General features: G+C 48.1%; 1 protein-coding gene across 2 annotated transcripts in view; it reads left to right on the forward strand.

The window, feature by feature from the left end:
• The window catches only part of ZBTB7C (zinc finger and BTB domain containing 7C), a 346,334-nt gene that overhangs the window by 223,256 nt on the left and 101,991 nt on the right, over positions 1–21,087 (forward strand). Inside the window, exon 1 of one of the 2 annotated variants that reach the window (XM_003784714.1) lies at positions 15,685–16,039. The exons of the other annotated variant lie outside the window; for it this stretch is intronic. The gene's annotated coding sequence lies outside the window, so the exon portion shown is untranslated. Of the gene's footprint in view, positions 1–15,684; positions 16,040–21,087 lie in introns of those variants that run through there. 2 annotated transcript variants of the gene reach the window in all.

Raw genomic sequence — 21,087 nt, forward strand, 5'->3', positions numbered from 1 at the left:
ATGTAGCTCAGAGTATGAGTCACAGGTAAGACTTGAGAGGGTGAGAAAGGCAGGATGGGGAATGAGGGCAAGAACATCACAGGCCGTGCTCATTGCGGAACGGCCCCTGAGGAATATGTGGGGGAAGCTGCCTTTGTAACGCAATCCCCAGCACAGAATGTTTCCCTCAAGGTATGCATGTTATTTTCCAGACTAAGATGCACAAAGTTTTATTATCTAAAATGAAAGGAAATGCCAGACCCAAAAAGGCAGTTGGTTTAGGAGAGGGAACCCTTTAAGAACTGAACAGCTGATTTTGGAGATTGTCCTGGAAGAAAGGTTACTATGGGGTCAGCCTGGCTTCTGGGACACCATCAATGGCCACAGTCCCCTGGGGTCCCCCCACTCTTCCTGGTTAAAGCTCAGCCCTTGGGCTGTACCAGAGAATGGACCCAGGACCCCACTCAGCCTGCAGGGAGCTGCTCCCTTGCTTGGGTATTTCTGAAGCTCATAGGGAGGGTCATGTGGGAGAGGCTCTTCTCAGCCCCACCAGGGCTCTGGATCGCTCCCAGGACTGTTTCCTCTTGCCTCAACTGACCTCCTAGCTGTTCAGATGGACTCCTGACCTCTGTGCATGTCTGGTTGTCAGGACCCAGGTGACAGGCCCACATGCCTGGCTTGTGCCCAGTCCTGACCCCCTGCTTGCTTGCTTGGAACACTGACTATGCGCTCTTGCTGCCAAAGGCCTCTCAGACTCTGCATCCAGCTTAGCGCTCTGAACTTGACAAGACTTTTAGCGTCTTTTCTGCAAGGATTTTCCAGACATGGCCCTGAGCCACGGCCATATCCTCCCCTTCCTAATCTTGTGCTTGGAGCTGTCTGTCCCTACTGTGTCCTGTGCTTCATGCCTTCCAAGCCTTTGGGCTTCCGGATTCAAAGTTAAAACCTTGAGAGGAGAGAGAGCTAAGGGGACCGGGGATTGTAACCAAATGAGTGTGCTCCCATATTTACTTGAATCTCTCAAGAACAGTTTATGAGGCAGTGAGCTTTGTCCTCAAAGACCGTAGCTAAATTCCAAAAAGACACGGGTCGTACCTCTGATTAAATCCTGGAGTGACTGGATCAGGGCAGACTGACTCACAGCACTGTGGCCAGTGGCCAGTGCCTCTCTTGTATAAGGTTTTTGAAATTATAGATGTGTATTTGAATCATTCATCAACATCTTGGTGCTGGCTGATGTATAGTGATGCTTCCTTCCATCCATGTTTCCTTCCTCCTTCCATCTCTTCCTTCTTTCCTTTCTTCTCTCCTTCCTTCCTTCCTTTCCTTTAGACTATGGCAGTAAGCTCCCTGGGTATTTCCTATTCCTCAGTCATCAGGCAGGCCCCAACAAGGAATCCAAGACCTGTACCTCTGTGCCCTGCATCAGCCAGCAAGGGGCAGAGAAGCAGAAAGAAGGTGGGTGTAGTCCAGCCCACCTGTGCTCACCGGCTGAGTTCAGGCAGCTTTTATAAACCTCCTTGTATCTCATTACCCCATTTGTAAAATGGGCATGCCAGTCTTCCCTCACCTTAAAAGCTTATTGTAAGGATGAAATTAAGAAAATGACTGTTAAGCCTTTTATATAGTGTCTGACTTATATTAGATGCTCAATAAATGGGAGGTATTACTACAGTTGCTATTATTGTCACTCTACTTTGTGAACAACCAGCCTAGATAATTTCAAGTGTATACACAATACTATCCTTTTAAAATCCAAGAGAACAGTAGGGCTAAGATAGTGGGGTCTAGTCCTTCCTTGTAAAACAGAGATGGGGTTGATTCTGACTGCACAACATCACTGCTCTCAAAGGCTGAGCGGGGTCCTGGGTCCATTCATGCCCAGGTCTCAGGTGCTGCGGCTGTGGACCCAGCTGCCTGGCCTCTGGTACCACTGTTCCACTCTCCACTGTGTCCTTTGGGCAGAGTGACTTAGCATCCTTGGGCCTGCGTATCCTCCGTGTCAAATGGAACCTATGTCCAAACCAGGGCTGGCATGAAAAGTAAACAAGATAATACTTGTAAAGTGCTTAGCACAGGGCCTGACACCCACTAAATGTTTAATAAGGGCTCTCTGTGATTGTTTTCAAGTGTGTCCCATCTTATGCAAGAGTTCATCCTGGAAAAGTTGTGAAACCAAATCCCGTTTTCCCACTAACTGGCTTCGTCACTTTACCAAGACTTTATCTTTGTCTCTGATCGTCCTTGTAGGGCAATGACTCTGAACACCTCAGCAACCAGGCTTCCCTCCTCCTGTCAGCTCCCTGATCACCCACTCCAACAGTGAAGAATGAAAAAATGTAGGTGGCATAAGCAATGATTCTTTACCGTACCTATTTGCTGAGTGTAGATGTGTTCATTCTCCCTATGGATTACTTATCTGTCCTTGTGGCATGTGTCTACCATCTATCTGTCATCTATCAGTCAATCAGCTATCTTGACAAAGACTAACTATAGTTATTCACTCTCTCCCTACTTCTACAGTCCAGATTCCAGAGCTATGAGATGGTAAAAATGTATACACTACAAAAGACAGTTTATATTTCTAGGTGGCTTTCCACATTTCCTGAGTTTTCTTTCTTGAGCTTTCTTGGAGGTCATACACTTTTTGAAAATGTAATAAACACTAACGGACTATCTCCCCAGAAAAAGAAACATGCTCACATACTCATGCAGTGTTACCTGTGATCCCCTTTAGCTGGGGATCCCCTGAAGCCAGAGCACAGCTCTCTGATGCAAACAGCTGGAGTCCCAGTAGCAGTGGGTGGCTGCTTAGCTTGTCCCCTGCACCCCTCTCCCCTGTCACCTGGCCCCACCCACCCTCCCACTGTTTCCTCACTCATGTGCACCCACGCTCTGACAGGGCTGGCAGGCCTTGGTCCCTCCCCTTGGCTGTCACCTCACCTTTGTCCCACTGCTCCCCCACCCTTGTAGCTATAATACATTCAATACACACTCAGCTATGCCTAATCAAAGCAGGGCTCAGAAAGGATATGGGACTTGAGCACAGGGAAGAGAAGCCCTGGCTTTAGAGGCAGTAAAACCATGAAAAGCACAGAAATATGAGCTGCTAGTCTGGGTGAAGGCAAAACTGGCAAGGAGATTGGGACAGAAAGAGAAAGGTGTTCCAGACTTGATTTTTCCTTCCTACCTGGTTGGAGATTAAAGAACTTAGCAGTGCCAAACTCTTGGCCTATGCATAAGAGCTCCCTGGGTTCTTGTTTGAACTCTGGCATTGACGGGGATTATAACTTCAGACAGATCACAGTCACTTCTACAATCCAGCTTTAATTTCCTTGTTTAAAATGAAGAAATTGAGGCCAGGCATGGTGGCTCACACCTGTAATCCTAGCACTCTGGGAGGCCAAGGTAGGAGAATCTCTTGAGGCCAAGAGTTTGAGACTAGCCTCAGCAAGAGTGACTCTGTCTCTACTAAAAATAGAAAAATTAGCCTGGCCTCATGGCAGGCACATGTAGTCCCAGCTACTCTGGAGGCTGAGGCAAGAGGATCACTTGGGCCCAGGAGTTAGAGGTTGCTTTGAGTTAAGCTGATGCCATAGCACTCTAGCTGGCGCAACAGATTGAGACTCTCTTTCTTACAAAAGAAAAAAAAAGAAAGGAAAAAAGAAAAACAAGGATTGAAATGTTGGCAGTGCTGTGGTAAAATGGACGCTCTTCAACGGTATAGGTATCAGCTCAAATGGAAAATCCAATTTAGTGCTATATGTTGGGAACTAAGAAAATGTTCGTAGTCCTTTCCATGCTTCTTATAAGAAACTGATCTAAGGTAATCATTCAAAATATGAGAAAAGTGTGCATAAGGATGGTCATCCCAACATTAGATATGGCATGGCAAAAACCCCCAAGTATTTTAAAGTAAAGGAGTGGTTAAGTATGTAACACTGTGTTCACTTGGCAGCATTTTAGGCAGGGTTTAAAAATGATTGATGTCAAGAACATGCTTAAGGTACAATCCAGCCCTTGAAAACCTCCTCCTGCTTCACCCACACCCTCAACACACACTAAAGGACAGACGAGCCATGAACCTGTGAGGCCAGACCAGTCAATTACCAGTTTCCGCGGCTGCTTCCGCTTCAGCATGAATCCCCTGCAGAGTCTGTGACAATGCAGATCTGGGGTCAGATTCCAATTCGGTGGGCCTGAGGTGGGGCCCAGGAATCTATGTGGTAACCGTCTGTCCAGGAGATTCTGCTGGAGGACCTGAAATCCACCTTCTCAGAAGTACCACCATACTATAGTCATTGTATAGCATGTGCCCGTGTGACACACAATTCCGGCTGCTGATCTCTTCTCTTCATCAGTGAAATGGAAAGCCTTTATCAAGGACTTCTGAATTCCATTTGTCCTAGGTAACTCACTGCTAGGTAAACCTGCTATCTGATGCCAGGCAGAGGGCTGCTTATTCTCTGCTTCCAGATGCCCCCAAACAGCATCCACTGCCTTCAACAAGGGCCTTGTCCTGTTTTCATTAGCAGTTTCCTACTTTCTGCCTTGCTTTGGTTTCTCCTACTGCATTTGAAGTTCAGAAATATTCGGAGCCACCTCACACAGTTCTCTAGGATTTAAAGTGACTGCTAGCCATGGTAAATGTGACCTGAGTCTAGGTCCCGGCTCTGAACTACCTTTCTGTCAAAAGACAGTAATAATATACTGACTTCATAGGATTGTTGTTGAGGATTAAAAGAAACATTGCATGCAATGCTTTTAGCACAATACTTGCTGCTCTTAAAATTGTTTTCCTGTCCTTGGAGGTGAATGGTGGGTTTGGCTTTTTTTAAATATGGTCCTTGCAGGAGGTCAATTCCATTGATTTGATCTATGTAGTAGCCATTTAATTCTGCCCTATCCCCCTGTCCATTCTATGAGCCTAACCTTGGCCTATGGAAAAAGATCAGCTTCCATTAGAAGGCCCCTGTCTTCCCTACCTCACAATGTGGTGAAGGTCATTGTGCTGACCCCTGCCCTGACTGATTTATCGGGCTGTGGGTGTCTCAGCTGTACTCAGTATCCTCTGACAGTGGCATGCTGAATAACACTAGGGTGAGGCCAACCTCTCCCTGAGTACACTGGAGCCAGCTGGAGCAGGTGCTTGAAACAACAGGGAAACTGCTGTGCACACCCCTTCCCATCTAGCAGCCAGTCTAGCTTCTGGTCCTTCCACTCGTCGTGCCTCCTCACACACCGTACATATGCACACGTGCACACAGGGCCACCCTCATCTTCCCATTCCTTTCACTGCCTTTCTCCTGCTCAACGTTCACAAAAGGAAGAGTGGGCCCTGACAAAGTGTGCAAGATGGCTGCATCTAGTCTAGTTTACAGGTGGATAACAGAACCTTACAGCCAAGGAGCAGGACCAAATCTGATAGCCCACAAGCGTGTGCTGTAGTTGTCCACTGAAACATAAAGTTTCTACATGCACCTCCCTTATTCGGTCAGAGATAAAGTAAGATTATTCTTGTTGACAAAATGTCTGGTCTCATTAGATTTGGCCTAATTATTTATTTAAGTACAGCAAAATGGTACAAGACCACCTAGGCCTTTTTAAGTTTGCTTTGCTGAAACTTTTCTTAAAGGATCTCAGATTATACTTTTAAAATCCTCTTGATGCTAGGAAGCCAAGCCAAGAACTCATCACCAGATTTTGCCTGTGGTACCTATACATTTAGGTGAATCCTTTCTTCTTTAAGTCCCCAGAATATCCTCAGTTTCCTGGTCCTGCCAGGAAGTGACCTTTTCCACTCATCTGTGAGGCAAGGACAATGTACAGCAGGTACTAGGCTGGTTTTCCTAAGAGCTTTGTGAGCACCGGCTCCAAAAAGTCAGCTTTAGGTCCTTAAGAATGTCTGGTCAGGAGGTTCCTGTAGGTCAGTGGCTACCGCACCGGCCACATCTACCAGGGCTGCCAGAGCTGGTGGGTTTGAACCCAGCCCAGGCTTGTTAAAACAAAAAAATAGCTGGGCATTGTGGCAGGCGCCTGTAGTCCCAGATACTTGGGAGGTTGAAGCAAGAGAGTCACTTAAGCCCAAGAGTTTGAGGTTGCTGTGAGCTGTGATGCCACAGCACTCTACTGAGGGCAACAAAGTAAGACTCTGTCTCAATAAAAAAAAGAAGAAGAAGAATGTCTGGTTATATTGGACACATCATTCTCAAATATGACATTCCAGTCAAAGCCTTGGTTATATAACCGGTACTTCCAATATGTTCTGTTACAAAGAAGACAGATTCTTATGGAACTTGTGCAAATAGTTATATTGCCGTGAAAGTGAGAATATTCAACAAGAGTTCCCGCATTGTGGAAGGATCAAATGGGGAGAAAAAGATAAAAGTTTTAATTTCCTTTTACAAAAGTATGGTCTATTAAATTGTTGTGATTCATAGCTTGGTTAAAGAAAAAGGAAAAGGGATTCCTTTTAAAGCTGGCAACAATATTCCAAACAAAAATTACCATTATCCTTCATGAGTTTTTTTCAGTCCAATGTAATTAATTCTTGTTCTGCTTGATCTTAGGATAGTGGTTTTCTGAAACCATCAGCTTCTCCACTAGGGTTCTAGAAATCCTGAGTCAGTTTGGTGGTATGGTCTCAAATTTATTTAAGCAATTCCATCAGAAGCCTATACCCCAGAGTACCTGGGCATAGTTCTCTCCATCCATCTCCAAGATGTCCCTTTTTGCTGAAGACAAAGCACTCTGGACTGTAGCTGGTGGCAAACTCTTTCAAGATGAATCAGAGTAAAACAACTATCAGTAAAACCAAGAGACTTAAAATGGCCATGGTTTAAAGATCCGATAAGAGTTCATTTGACAAGGAAATCGGTTTTCTTTTGTGGCACACAAGGTTTTAAAACAATAACCAAAATTATGACTGATAATATTATGCCACCAAAATTATTAATAATAATATACTAGGACACATTATGAACACCAAGGTAATGACAAATTTCTGAGAACTTCATACAATTTCTGAAATATTTATACTAACAGCTTTTACCCATATAAGGGTAACATATTATGTATATACAAATGTATGTATACATATATACATATACCTGTCTAAATATAGGGAAGATTAAACATCTCTTCTTATTTGACAGTATTTTTCATGCAATTCAATGCATCAACCCTAATTATTTTAATATCTCTTTTTACAAGGTAAAAGAAAAAAATTTTGAGATTTTTTCAGGCCCTCTGGGAAGTCTTATGAGCATAAAAAAGTTATATACAAAATATATGTTAATCTTATACTTAATGCTGATAACTCAGACTATATAGCTGGTTTTATACAATGAGCAATAGTATTAAACTAGTCTTTTTTGCTAAAGATTTCCCTAAATTACATGAACTTGGAAAGCATTTGGCTAAGTTTGTAGTTCTGATAGTTTTAAGAATATTTAATTTCTGTGAGCTAATTTGAATAGACCTCTTTTACAGGATTTTATAAATTAATTTGGTAATACTATCCAGGGGTAGAAAAATATCTTATACATATAGCATATATACATGCATACATAAACATATAGATAGACGCAAGTAAAGACTTTACAGTATGGCTTTCATTCTAAAATTTTAGCCATGAGTTATGTAAACACGATAGTATAAAAAGTATTTATATATGTGTGTGTATATATGTATATATATATTTTTTCCTTGCATAACTTCCTTTTTTGTTTGTTTGTTTGTTTGTTTTTGAGACAGAACCTCAAGTTGTCACCCTGGGTAGAGTGCTATGGCATAACAGCTCACAGCAACCTCCAACTCCTGGGCTTAAACAATTCTCTTGTCTCAGCCTCCCAAGTATCTGGGACTACAGGCACCTGCCACAATGCCGGCTATTTTGTGGTTGTAGTTGTCATTGTTGTTTGGCAGGCCCAGACTAGATTCGAACCCACTAGCTCTGTTGTATGTGGCTGGTGCCTTAGCCACTTGGGCTACAGGCGCTGAGCCATAACTTCCTATTTTTATCTGAATTGCCTTACTGACTGATGGAATAAGTTAAAGTTACCTGCTCGATATGAAAGCTAAAGCTTTGTATTGATATTTGGGGAGGAGATTTTTAGGACTTTCTTTTGCCCTAATGCATACTTGCTTTGGGGAGTCCTAAGTCCCTTGTGCCCTTCAATGGGAACAGAGGTCTGAAGTTCAAGTGACCATAGGGAGTTGAGGGACTGGAGTGGGAAGAGGAAAGTCTGGTAATGGTGGGCAGAGAGAGGGAGAAAAGGGGGGTCGAGTGGATCAAATGGAGGAGAGAGGGATTCAGGGAGCGGAAAGGGAGATTAAAGATGGATAAAGGAGGAAGAAGGAACAGAAGCAACTGTAAGGGACAGGCCTTCAAGGAGCCAGAGAAGTCACTGAAATTCCAGGTTGTCATTAGTAAAATCGTGCCAGCAAGGCAGGAAGATAGGATTCTTGTTATGGTTGTGGGGCATCTCAGGCAATGAGAAGCTTCCACTTCTTAACTAATGATACCTTCCAAATGGAGAAGGCTAGGACTCTACCCAAGCCTCTGTTCCCTAAAAATAGAGATAGGCCTCCAGTGCAACTTCTGCCTAGGACTCTAACCCAGCTTCTAGAGTACAGACCTCACTAAAGAACCAGGAATGTCCTACTTGAGGGCCAGGAGGTCAATCCCTATTCCCTGGCCTTTGATCCAACAAGACTTCCATCCCAGAAGATCCTTGCTCCAATAGATACCTTTCAATCAAAGAAGTCTGGGATTCTAACCCAGCCTCAGAGGAAATCTTATAAATCAAACTGTGTTCTTACCACACTTCAGTGGACCAGCACCTGGCATGTTAGATTGGGTAGGGAGTGGGACTCACCCAGGGTTTCCTGGTCACTCAATCAGGAGTGAAGATAAAGGCTTCAAAAGTACATACTTAGAGTCCTGAGTGAGAGGTTGGGGGCCAGTGATAAATCTGATTCTGTTCAAGATGCATCATCATAACTGTTAACGAAAAAATTATTTGTTACAGATGGTAAAGAAGACTTTATTCAGGACTATTGCAATAGGAGTATCTCTACTTGTCTTTGTTGTATTTGGCGGTGAGCCCAATGGCAATAGGGGAGAGACCTCGGGTTCAAGTCCAAATATAAGGACAAGTAGGGATTTTTAGCCCAGGGGAAGGGTGTGGGGTGGGAGAATGGGTCAGTGGATGGACATTCGAGGTAGGGAGATTTTTCCTGAAGGCACACCAGCAGGCCAGGGTGATTAGCCATCAAGACTATGGGATTCTCCCTAAACTAACTGAGCAATATTATTGTTAAAACTGGGCCAGGTGGACCTAAGACAAGATCCAAGGTCAAGAGCTAAGGAAAGGGTGCTCAGAGGAGCCTGCCTAAAATGTGGACAAAGAGAGAATCTTTGTTAGCACTCAGAGAATATTTGTTAGGCCAAAGAGTCCCAATTACATGGCTGAGTAATGGGCCCCTCATGGATTCTTAGGGACCAGGAGGGACAGTTAAATGCATTCACCATGTTACTGGAAGGAATCTTGGTCAGGGCTGGAGTTTGCAACTCATGTAGCTGGTCCTGAGCTCCTGGACTGCCTAAACCCACAGACATCCTGTCTGGCACACAGTAAATGTTCATTTAATAGTCGGTAAGTTTGTTGTCAGTCCTAGGTGAGGATCTTAGGTGATTTTTTCTTGGTTTTCTATGTATATCGGTATGTTCCCTTAAGAAAAAGTATCTTTAGAAGAGTTCAATCCTCCCCCTGCTTTGGAGGAAGAGGGGCGCTCCTGGCAGGGAGGCAGGCTGTGTCCCACCATAGCAGCTCCAGTGTGGCCTGGCAGGCAAGTCATCACACCACCTCGACCCCATTTCCTCATACCACCTTGACCCCATTTCCTCCCTTTATACGGGCACAGTAATCCCCCTCTCCTGGCCCCTCCAGGTGGGGATCACATGAGGTGAGAGGCTGCTAGAGAGTGACAAAGTGCTTTACCTAAAGAAGGGGCTGAGAGATGGAGGATTTGGACTCACCCACCTGAGTTCCTGGTAAATGTTTATCTGCTTATTGTCTTTCCCTTACTAGAAGGTCAGCTCTGTGAAGGTGGAGACCACGTGGATTGTTTACCACTTTATAGCAAAGCCCGGAGTGGTGGGAACACAGATCAGGTAGTATAGACCTCTGAGATGAGGGAGGAGGGAAGGAGCACAGGCAGTAAGGAAGTAAGGAGGGACCGAGGAAGGGAGGGAAGCAGGGCAGAGTGGAAGGAGTACAGGAAGGAGAGAGAGAGGGAGGGAGGGAGAAAGAAAGGAAGAGAGGGACAAAAGCAAGGGAAAGAGAGAAAGGGTAGAAGGGGAAAAGGAGAGAGGGAGGGAGGCAGGAAGGAGTGATCTGCTTCCCTAGGCTACTGGTGCCACCTCCTTTTCTACCACTGCCCCAACTCGGCCAGGTCTGACTAAGCCCTGTTCTTACCCCAGGCTCCCAGCCAGTTCCCATGGTGATGGGTCCAGCCACCCCCCTAAAGAGCCCCCAGCCAGGCTTAGCTAAGCTTCTGCCTGGCACCTTCCCCTCCCCTGTGGCAGATGCCCAACTGCATCACCTGATACAATCAGGGAAGAGGGTGAGGCCCTGGCAGCCCTGGGCGCCTTGGGCTGTAAGCAGAGGGCTGGGACCCCGGTTGCCTGCCCAGCCTACTGTGCAAACTGCCGGGTTCAGAACCCTGCCCTGTGCTCTAGTGCAGGGGGTTCTTTTCCCTCACTTTCCCCAGCACCCTGTGTTCAGCCCGCACCTCCCCTAGGAGGTGCCCTACAGCCCTAGACAGGCACCAGCTGGTCTCCCAGCAGCAACTGAGAAGTGGGATGCAGGCTCCCTCACCCATCTGGGGTTACAGCCACAGCACTTTGCTGTCACCCTCCAGCACCCACAGGACGGGGTAGCCAGAGGCCAGTCAGCCACAGGGAACCACTCCTGTGGATCCCCATGATGCGATTGAAGAAGTGGAGGAGTTTGATGGCGTTTGCCATACTGCCAATAGGTTCCAAATGGCTGAGTCTGCCCCCTAAAACACTGTGGCAGAAACGTGTGTAGCCTTGGCAGCTTACAGATTTGAGTAAACTTGGTGACCATATAAAGGGCTGTTAAAGTGTAACTTAGATTAAATTTGTGGCTCCCTCTCTGTTTTTGATGCTAAACAGCAATGAATTGTTATTTCAAATTGGCATTTAATACGTTTCTTTGAAATCCGATCTGTGGATCAAAGTGATAGAATTGTGTGATTACAGACAAGTCCATTGGTGCTAATAGTACAAACAGCAGAGTCCAGAATAGTAAGGTCTGGGCCTGGTGACTGACAGGATGAAAAGGGGCCTTGAAGAAAGAGGCCGGCTTGGCCCCCTCCCTTGAGGAACCTCTGTTGGGAGTCGCACCACCTTCCTATTGCCCTAGCTGGTTGAGTTTTCTCTCAGTTTTCCTCAAAATTGAATTGAACATTCATTGAGCACTTAAAAAGCACAGGGTGGGATGTCAGTGGAGCCCCAGAGAGAGAGAAAGAGAGGGACAAAGATGGAGAGAGACACATACACTGAGGCCAACTGCCCACATGCCATGATGCCATGAACATTAGCCCATCCAGTGTGTTGAGATCATGATGATTCCTACACAATCTCCCCACATTGCCTCACAGATTTTCTCTAAAATGGAAGACATTTATTTCATTGAGACACTAACCAGTCCTCTGTCCTCAGATATGTGGTTCCCTCTATAGATGTCTCTTCCACAAACATCTGCCCAGGGCTGACCTTGTGCCAAGCACAACACAGTGAAAAAGATGCACAGGGCCTTGTCCTCAGGCAGCCCCTGCTCTAGTAGGAGGGACAGTTGGATAGTAAAATCAATGTAAGTATGAGTGCTTTGTTCAAGGGTCTGAAATAGAGAATTGGTAGGGGCACTAATTTATCTATGTGGTCAAGAAAGGCCTCTCTGAGGAGGTGTCATTTCTACAAGAATTTAAGTGGAAAGGGATAGGAATTCCAGGCTGAGGAATCCATGCAAGCCAAGTCTCACAGCAGAAAGGAAATGGAACAGGAATGCCTGAATCTGCCTGTGACTGCAGAGGGGTAAGGGGATGCCGGAGTTCGAAATGACAAGCAAAGAGTTTGCAGGGCCCTGTGGGCTTGGTGAGCAGTCTGAAGGGCACCGTAAGGACCAGATGCGTCTTTTAAGGGGATTGCGTGGGCAGCTTGTGGTGCTGGGCAGCAGGAACAGGTAAGGAACAGTGCTGGGAGTCCATTAGGAGGTGCCTGCTGACCTCAAGGTGAGAGGCGATGGTGGCTTGGCCTAGGGCAGTGGTAGCAGAGGTGGCAGGAAGAGGGCAGTTTTGAGATCTGTTTTGGAGAGGGACCTGCTGATCAGTGGTTCGGCTGGGGGTTGAAATGGGGGCAGGAAGGATGATGCTGAGTTTCCGTTTTGAGTAACACTCCTTCCTCATGCTCTGCGCATTCTCTAGGGACACTTGCTTCTGCACTTGACCAAGGTCCAGCCTCCACCTCAGCCTCTTCCTGGCTAACAGTTTCCTCTCAGGCTCAGTAAGAGCCGTGGCCCTGCCTATTTAGCAGGTGGATGAACAGAGGCACACGTAGGCAACACAGACTGCCCCTTCAGGAAGAACTGTATGTATTAGACGAAGAGCCGGAGTTCAAACCCCGGGCAGCCTTTGGGCACCAGAGTCATAAAGACCAAGGCATGAGGTCCAGTTTTGTGATGCCTCTGAGCCCAAGTTTCCTCATCAGTGAGACCGGAATATTAATAAGACCTACCTCAAGGTGTTATAGCAAGGATTAAGTGATGAGAGTAGGCCCTCAACAGAGATTAGTGTTACACTCCCTAGGTCACAAAGCTCATGTGTGTCTGCCTCTTTATGCACATGCAGACGCTGTGTGTGTGGCCACAGCTGCAGCCAGTGCCCAGCCCTGCTGAGGTTTCAAGTTAAGGCAGTAGCACGTGTGCTCACAGTGCCTCTGTCAGGCCTTCCAAGCCTGCTTGGTGTTGAAGCAAGAGTTTTTGTCCTCACGAGAACAGGAGTGAGTTGTTGGGTTTGGGGGCCTGCTGTGAGAGCCAGGGTCCTGTGAAGCCAGCCTACTTCTAAGCCTCTGGCTGACCTGATCCAGCCCGGCAGGAACCAGGGGTGGGGGCTGCCATAGGGGAGGGCCAGAGGGAAGGAGGGAAGGAGGAGAGTGAAGAGGGAAGAGGCTGAAGAAGGCCTAGGAAGAAACGAGGGCCCCAAAAGAAAAGTACAGAGATCTGGAGTCTGGCTGCCCAGCACCTCTTTTGTGGGTGGCTTTGGGAGCCTCATTTGTCCCCCCACCTCCACCCCTCTGAGTCTCCTTTATGTTCCTGTTCCCAGGAGGCAGCTGGCACTAAAGAGAGGCTGGAGGGGCAGTGGGCGGGTCTCCACTTTGTGCCCAAAGCCATTCCGAAGGGCGTGTCCTGGCAGGCACAGGCACACACACACACACACACACACACAGAGTGATTTAAGGAGGAGGGAGGAGTGACATTCACTGTCCACTGCAGGACCCAGCCATAGGCTGGACAGCAGCCAGCTCTCCCCAGGCTCTTGGCTGCAGTATCATTGGTCCTGGCACCACCCACTGGCCTACCCAGACACTCCTTCCAGACCAGGGGCTGGAGCCTTGCTAGGAGTGGCTGCCTGGGGGCAGGCTGGGCTGGACACCTAACTCTGCCCACCCTTCCCTGCATCCTCCCTCCCACATCCCTCTGCAGCTGTGTTTGAAAAGGCGCTGTGATCCTCCCTACCCTCCAAAGCAAGCCCTGCCCTGTACTCTCTCCCTTTAGCCAGAAACTGGCTCTACCCCTTGGACTCCTTACCCGGAGGTTTTACCCTCTGACTAGAAGAACCCTCTGAGCCAGGCCAGCTGCTGGCTTCCCCAGAGACTCCCACTCCTGCCTCTATTGCCTCAGCCTCCCAGCATGCCCTCCTGTCCTGCTTACAGCAGCACAAACTTCAGGCCTGCCCAGCCCACCTCTTTCTGCAGCCCTGTCCCTGTGAGCTCTGCAGACATAGGTCTCTGTGCCTTAATGGGCCCTGTACAAAGCCAGGTACACCTTGCCCTACTATCTAGTCCACCTGTGCCTTATCTCTCCCACAATATGAAAGGCTCCGAGGGTGGCACCCCACTGCACCCACCCACCCCACCTCCACCCCAGCTACTGAAGTGAACCCTTATGGGCACACAATAAACACTTCTGGATTAATACTGAATCCATCCAGGTCATGTGTTGGCACTTTTACCGGCCCAGGTTTGGGAGTGGAATGTGGAATTATGCTTAGTCAGATATTTAATTAGTGACTTTGTGGACAAAGGGATTTGATTTTTCATTCTTTGGCTTGGGTGTTCCTGGAGCATGTAGTTTTTGATAAAAAGCTATGGAGTTATCCAATCTTGGAAACTGTCCACCTGCTCTGATCAAGTACCCCCTTCTTCCCTTCTGGGCCTGACTCCCCGATCAGCATCTCTCTCCCCACCACACCTGGCCATCTAGCCTCTCCCTTGACACTGACTATTGACAGCCTTCCTTCTACCATACAGAGGGTCTGACACTCATCCCACTCCCTTGTGGAAAATCCTGCTTCTATACCTGCTGCGGGTAGTTTTAGAACCACAGAGAGACACTTTCCTGCCTTCATGATACAATTTTGCCAGTCTGCCAGGGGCAGACTCCCTGCAAAGCATACTCCAGGAAGGAGACCACTAACCCTGAGACTTCAGGCCTGTCAGAGAGATATTTTAGTCCAAATGGGCTTTCTGGAGCTCTGCATATCATAGCTCCATCCCTGGGTCTTCATGGTCAATGTACTTTGGGGTTTATCTCTGGCTTCAGGATGCTCAAGGTGCTGGTCTGCCCACAGAGGAGCACAGGTATGAATTTTGTGCTCATTCTCCATGGCACAGGGGTGGCTAGTCCATGGGAGAACATGCCCCTGCCTTCCCCGGATTTCTGAGAACAGCCAGCCAGAGAACCAAGGAGAGAATAGTAATTTCCCCCAAGTGACCAGACAGTTTCAGAGGGGAAGAGGCCTGACAGCAGCCAGCTGGTCAGAGCCAACTCCCAGGTGGCCATTTTCAAAAAGGGTTTGATGTATAGTTTGAAGGAAAGGCCTGGGAGAGGGTGTTTGGCGGCACCTCTCTGGGATTGGTGGCTGGCCTACCCTAAACTTAGACTGCTGGAATCTCTGGTTAGCCCTTCTGAGTCACCCTGAGTCATCTGTATTTGTTGAGGAGAAGGGGATGCCCCCAACTCAGGGCTCATGACCCCACCTGGGCCAGGCCCCAGTGAGAAACCCATGGAGGCTGGAGCTGCCATTCTGGGCTTCCTTCCTGCACTCTCTCCTTTTTTGTCACTGGAAAGATTATTGTGCAGTGTTTGATTTAGTTAAGTCACATTCACGACCCTGTAAGGAGAAAACATATAATTCTAGTAATTTTATTGTGGGCCCAGATTTCAGGCAAATGGAAATAAAATTGCCTCTAAAAAGACATGCAGTATTGAATAAAACAATAATAATAAAAAGCCTTCCTTGTTTTGAGATAAGTGGTAAGGCATTTTGTGAAATACTAGAGAGAGAGGGAAGAAATAAACTCAGAAACCGGGGAGAAAAGAAGGGGAAAGGAAACCGCCCCCACCGCCCTTGCTTTCATTTCTGCTTTAGTTTTTCCAAAGAGCTTAATCTGCATGTTACAAAGCAAAGCATAAAGCGCGACTAGTGAAATTGGTCCTTGTCCCGCGCTTAACAGTACAGGTGGACCAAAGGGGCTGACTGCCAAATACTTCTGGTTGGAGGGAGGGGTGGGAGTGCTCTCTCAAAACCACTCCTGGAATGGCTTAACTCGCCCAGCACGAATCAATGACAACCTCCCGCCGGCTGCGGCAGGCTCCCCGGAGCAGCGCTGCCGCGTGGATTCCCAGCCCGGGACCCTGGCGGCGCTCAGGACACGGCCCAGGCACAAGCGCGGCGTCCCCCGGTCAGCCAGGTGGGTCTGCGGAGGCCTCAGGAGGGAGCAGGGCAGTGATCGCGGGGAGGGGCTGGGAAGGAAGCCCTTCCAGGCGCCTGGGAGAGCTCCAGGGGCGCCTGGCGGCCGCCCCCACCCCAAATACTTCAAGCGTTCTCGCTCTGTATCGCCGGGACCCGGTGGCCGGGTGGCGCGTTGGGGGCCGCAGGGCTGCTCTGGCCAACGCTCCCGAGCGCGGGTGGCAGCGTCCTCCAGGCATTTCCACCCCTGCCCTGCTGCAGCTGCTGCGGGGCGCAGAGGCCGCGCACCTCCAGGGAAATGCGAGGGAGAGCTTGGAACTGTGCGGAGAGCAACTCTGCTTGTGCCCCCTGCCGTGGGCCCTCGAGGGCAGGTTCTTTGGGCAGTGAAAAGAATGTAAGGGAACTCCAAAAGGTAGTTGCAGATACACGTCGGTAGTTTAAACTGCCTGTCCCCCCAAACATTTGATCTTCCCGAGTGTCAGATGCAAAACTTGGGGAAAGGGCAAACAGAACCTATAGCAACTTAGCAGAAGTCGAGGTCTGGAGACATGAGCAGAGATTAAAGGGGGCATGGCTGAAGTCTGGCTAGGCGCTCCGGAGGGTGTCCCGTCCACGAGCCCGAATCATGAGTTCAGCCGGGTAGGCGGGGACCCTTCCCTGGGCTCCAGCCTGGTGGTGGGTGGACGGGGAGTGCTCCGACTGGGGCTGGCGAGTCAAGCTTTGGGCTCAACCCCGGAGGCGTCCTGGCGAGATGAGGCGGGAGGACAGACCTGTGCGCCCCCCCTCCCCGCGGGCACCCAGGCTCCCGTCACCCTCTCCTGGGTCCCTGGAGGCGGGCGCAGTGGCTATAGAGCTGGCTTGGAAAGGACGCACGGGAAAGAAATGCTGCCCCCATCCCCGCCCCGCCTGAGTGCGGGGTGCTGCGCCGTGAGGGCTCCTGGAGCTCTGGATTCCGTTTCTAGTTTCTGTTGTCCCAGCTGTGGCTGTGCGTGCGGGTGGGCAGGTGAGCAGGTGGGCAGGGGCGACTGCCCTCTTTCTTTCCACAGCTGGTATACAGCTTTGAGTAGGAGGAAGCCCTATTTCCGAGGTTTGGTTGGCAGCTGGTGGCCAACCATTTCCAATCCCCTTAAATGTGGAATTTTGGAAGTGTAAAGGGAAGTGATAGAAACAATAAGGCAGTTTCCCCCAGGTTAGATAGAATAGGTTTTGGAAGGGGGAGGGGTACATCCTGGTGGAGGTGGTGAACCCTGCCAGGTTCAAGCTTCAGGCTCCACTCCTTCCTCTGCTGCCCTTCACCAGGTTAAGTCCCCTCCTGCCTGGAGCTCAAGAACCCCTTCTGGGTGAATTTCTAGGAAGGGAAAACAGCCTGGTGCCACCCTTTCCCTTAAAGGCATAACCTGGGCTGCACAGAAAAAGAAACCCACTCTCCCAAAAAGACAAACTAGTTCAGCCTGTGCTCCAGCTCTCCTCGTAGGAGCTCAGCCTGGCTCTTTTGCTCTCCCAGACTAACACTCCAAGGACCATGGCCAGGGGCCATCACCAGCCTCCTCGTCCCCATTTTACAGGTGAGGGACTGAGGTCCAGCAGGTAAAATGAATTCCCCAAGAACACCAGGTGGGCAGTGTCAGAGTCCAGGCTTCCTTACACAAAACTCAGGGCACTAGCCCCACAGGGGTCCGGTGACCCTCAGCTTGGGTTCCAGAAACTTGTGAAATTGGAAGATATGGATCCCTGTTAGCACCTTCTGAATCCTGTTGGGAGGAACACACGGGCCGTGTGCTTGAACCACCCCAGGGGTGTCCAGCGCAGATAGATGAGACTTGCATGGCAATAAGTGAAGTTGGAGGAGTGAGTGGAAGGTCCCCTTAACAATCAGCTGAGAGAGCCAATTTGGGATCTGGGAAGAAACCATTTGGCAGCCAAGGAGTTCAAGAAAGTTTTCAAAAAGAACATGGCTTTGGGACAAGAACTTGAAGGAGGAAGAGCAAAGGCCTGGAAGCTGTAGACCATGAGGCCTGTCTTGCGCTGTCAGTCCTGGAAGAGTGGGGAGGAAAAGGATGGCACATTTAAAGACCACCTATGAGGTGCCAGACATGGCTTGGTGTACATTTTCTCTAGCTTACCTAACCAGATTAGATATGAATCATTAGCTCCACTTTGCAGATAAAGAACCTGAGGACCAAAAGGGTATGCTGTACAGAGTGACAGGCTACAGAGCTGCCCTTTATACCCCACAGGTGTAGGATTTAGAATCTTACACTTTAGCTTGGGAGACAGGAATCACTGGGTATAATTATAGCACAACAGAAAACAGTATGTGAGTGTCACTTATAGTATTAACTGTTTTGAACCACTGTTTCTTTCTATTTAATCAATCAATCAATCAATTATTCAACTACTGTTGTACTGTTTACTGTGTGTTTCTGGGCACCATGCTAGGTGCTGGGCTCACATCAGGAAATGAAATCAGACCTGGTCCCCGGCCCCTGTCAATGGGAATAGTGATAGTAATAGTACAGCCCTCGATGGGTATTGAGTGGATGACATGAGACAGGGCCTGGGGAATGTGCCACAGAAGCATTGCCACAAAGAAGCAGTAGCAGGAGGCCTGGGTGAGGAAAGATGGGAAAAGAACGTAGGAATGGCCTGCTGTCCCCATACTGCAGTCACCAGGACGTGGTGGTGCTCAGGAGGACACTGTGGCATGCACACAGCATAAGCATCCTCTGTCCCAAGGGTGCAGGAAGCCGCTGTTCAGATTATTGGTTTAGGCTTTACAATTGTGGGTTCCAAATGATCCCGTAGTTTTGGTGCAGGCCAGCTGAAGATGACAAGAAGAGACCTGTACAGGCTCCGAGGAGGACTGGCCCCTCTTTGGATTAGTGCCAGCTAGGATGAGAACTGCCTCAGGGGGTCACCTTCCTGACATATCACCCAAGTTCCTCAGTGGCCAGGATGGCATTTTCCCCAGACTCAAGTTGCAGCTCCAAGCCCTTGATCTTGTCACTGGGGAGGGCAATTTGACCACAGTCACAGGACTTGTTGGTCTCTTGACTGACCAGGGTTCTCAGAGCAGCTCACCTTATGACCTTATGCCTTACCCTCGTAGTTCCACTTTCAGTGCCATTTCCTGAGAATTCTGTCCTTTTCCATTTCAGCTGACCGGACATATCTGTCCTAATAGAGTGATGTCGGATGGATGTTTGAGACAGAGTAGCCATAAATATTCCAGGACATTTGGCCTGTTAACTCTCCTTCTATCTTGAATGGTGTAATAGGTATAAGATAACTACCTCTAAAATTAACTACCACTTTTGTGAGGAAGGTGAACTGATAAATCTTGCCTCAAAGCTATTACCTATCTGAGTGATGCTCTGGGACCTTCCTTCTCCAGAATTGACACCAACTCTTATTAGAAGGATAGTTTTGTCCTCTTTCTTCTCCCTTTTCTAGAAAGAAAAAGAAGAATCTGGGGTTTAAGGTCATGAGATTATATTGCATTTTATTTTGATGTCATGCTGCCAGAATAAAGGCATTTTCCTCCTAATATTCAGATTATCAGCTTGATAAGGGTGGCGAGCACTCAGCTGGCTGTCCCAGTGTTTGCAGCAATTACACAGGTGTATAATTGCGTGGGGATGTTTGTTTGCTCAGCCTTTGCTCAGCCGGGCAGCCCTACAGGTTGGGCCAGGGAGAGAGCCCTTCAGTTTATTTTCCTTTGGCTGGGAACTGCAGAGATGAATAGAGGGAGGGGAATCGAGTTGAGAGATTGTTGCCAAGAGCAATTTGGAGTCTCCTTCATATTAGTCAGAGATTGTGTTTTTCCTTTCTGAAGCCACCCGCTTCATAGTCACTTTCATGAAGGATTTTTTTTTTTACAGCTTTTGTGTGCATGCTTGTTAATTTCTGTTTTGATATTTAACTTGCTGGACTTCTCATGACTTAGCCAAAAAAAAAGAAAACTAGCATGGGGAATGGGATGATGAAACAGGCCGTTTATATCATGTATTCTTCATGTCATTGCTTAATAAATTTGAATATAGATAGACCCCAGTGTGCCATGATGGAGTGAAATGAGTAATTCCTTTGAAGGGAGAGTTTATCTTCACGGAATGACTTTCAAAATTGCTGCATAATTTCACTTTCCCCCTGCACATCTTGATTCTGTGTTTAGATAAAGAAGGAGGCTTGTTCTCCTCTGTCTTTATTTCCTTTTGCTCCCTTTGGAAGGTCCCCTCTGTCTGGGCCTTGCTTGGAAGGAGATCAGCCAGAGTGGGCCTCCTTCCATCTCATCCTTACCCGCTCACCCCCCTCCACCACACAGGAGGCCAGCCAGGGAGAAGGAAGCTTCCCCCACAGCGTGAAAGCTGCTCCCCAATGGCAACTTGGCATGTAGGTGCATGGAGCATGGAACAGGAGAGCTTGTATGACCACAGGCTCCCCTCCCAGGGCAGGAACCCTGGAGCAGGCTGTGATTCATCAGTCAATAGCTGAGTCCATCCACTCAACAAATTGAGTGGAGCAACTTTGAGACACTAAACTTGAAAAATTGCCTAATAATATGGTACACGATCTATGTTAGCTTTTTCAGATTAGATACAAACCAGATGCAAATGTACACGTGACCCTCCTAGATGATATCATATAACTGGACTTGGCCTTCAGGAAAATTATACTGCCTACACACATGTGTTACACACATACACACAGGGCTCTTGCTTTTTTGGCTATGGATTCTGGCTGACAATTGTGTTAAGTTGTTCCTGGAGATAACAGGTTGCCCGGTTGGTCTTTGAGCAGCTACCGGGAGAGGCCACTAGAGAGATGACAGTGGTCCCAGTTCCTGTTGACATCAGCCTTCCTTAAGCCCCAGGGAAGTCTAGTAGAGGCTGCCTCTATTAAGCAAAGCCTAAATAATGGGAACTTTTCTAAAGATTGTTTTTTTTTTTTAAATAACAGTTTTATTGGATGTAAGTCACGTACCATACAATTTGCCCATTTAAAATTCAGTGGTTCTTAGTATATTTACAGGATTATGCAACCATCACC

Source organism: Otolemur garnettii, unplaced genomic scaffold (assembly GCF_000181295.1).
Source record: "Otolemur garnettii isolate 467f Iridium unplaced genomic scaffold, OtoGar3 scaffold00012, whole genome shotgun sequence".
Taxonomy (NCBI): Eukaryota; Metazoa; Chordata; class Mammalia; order Primates; family Galagidae; genus Otolemur; species Otolemur garnettii.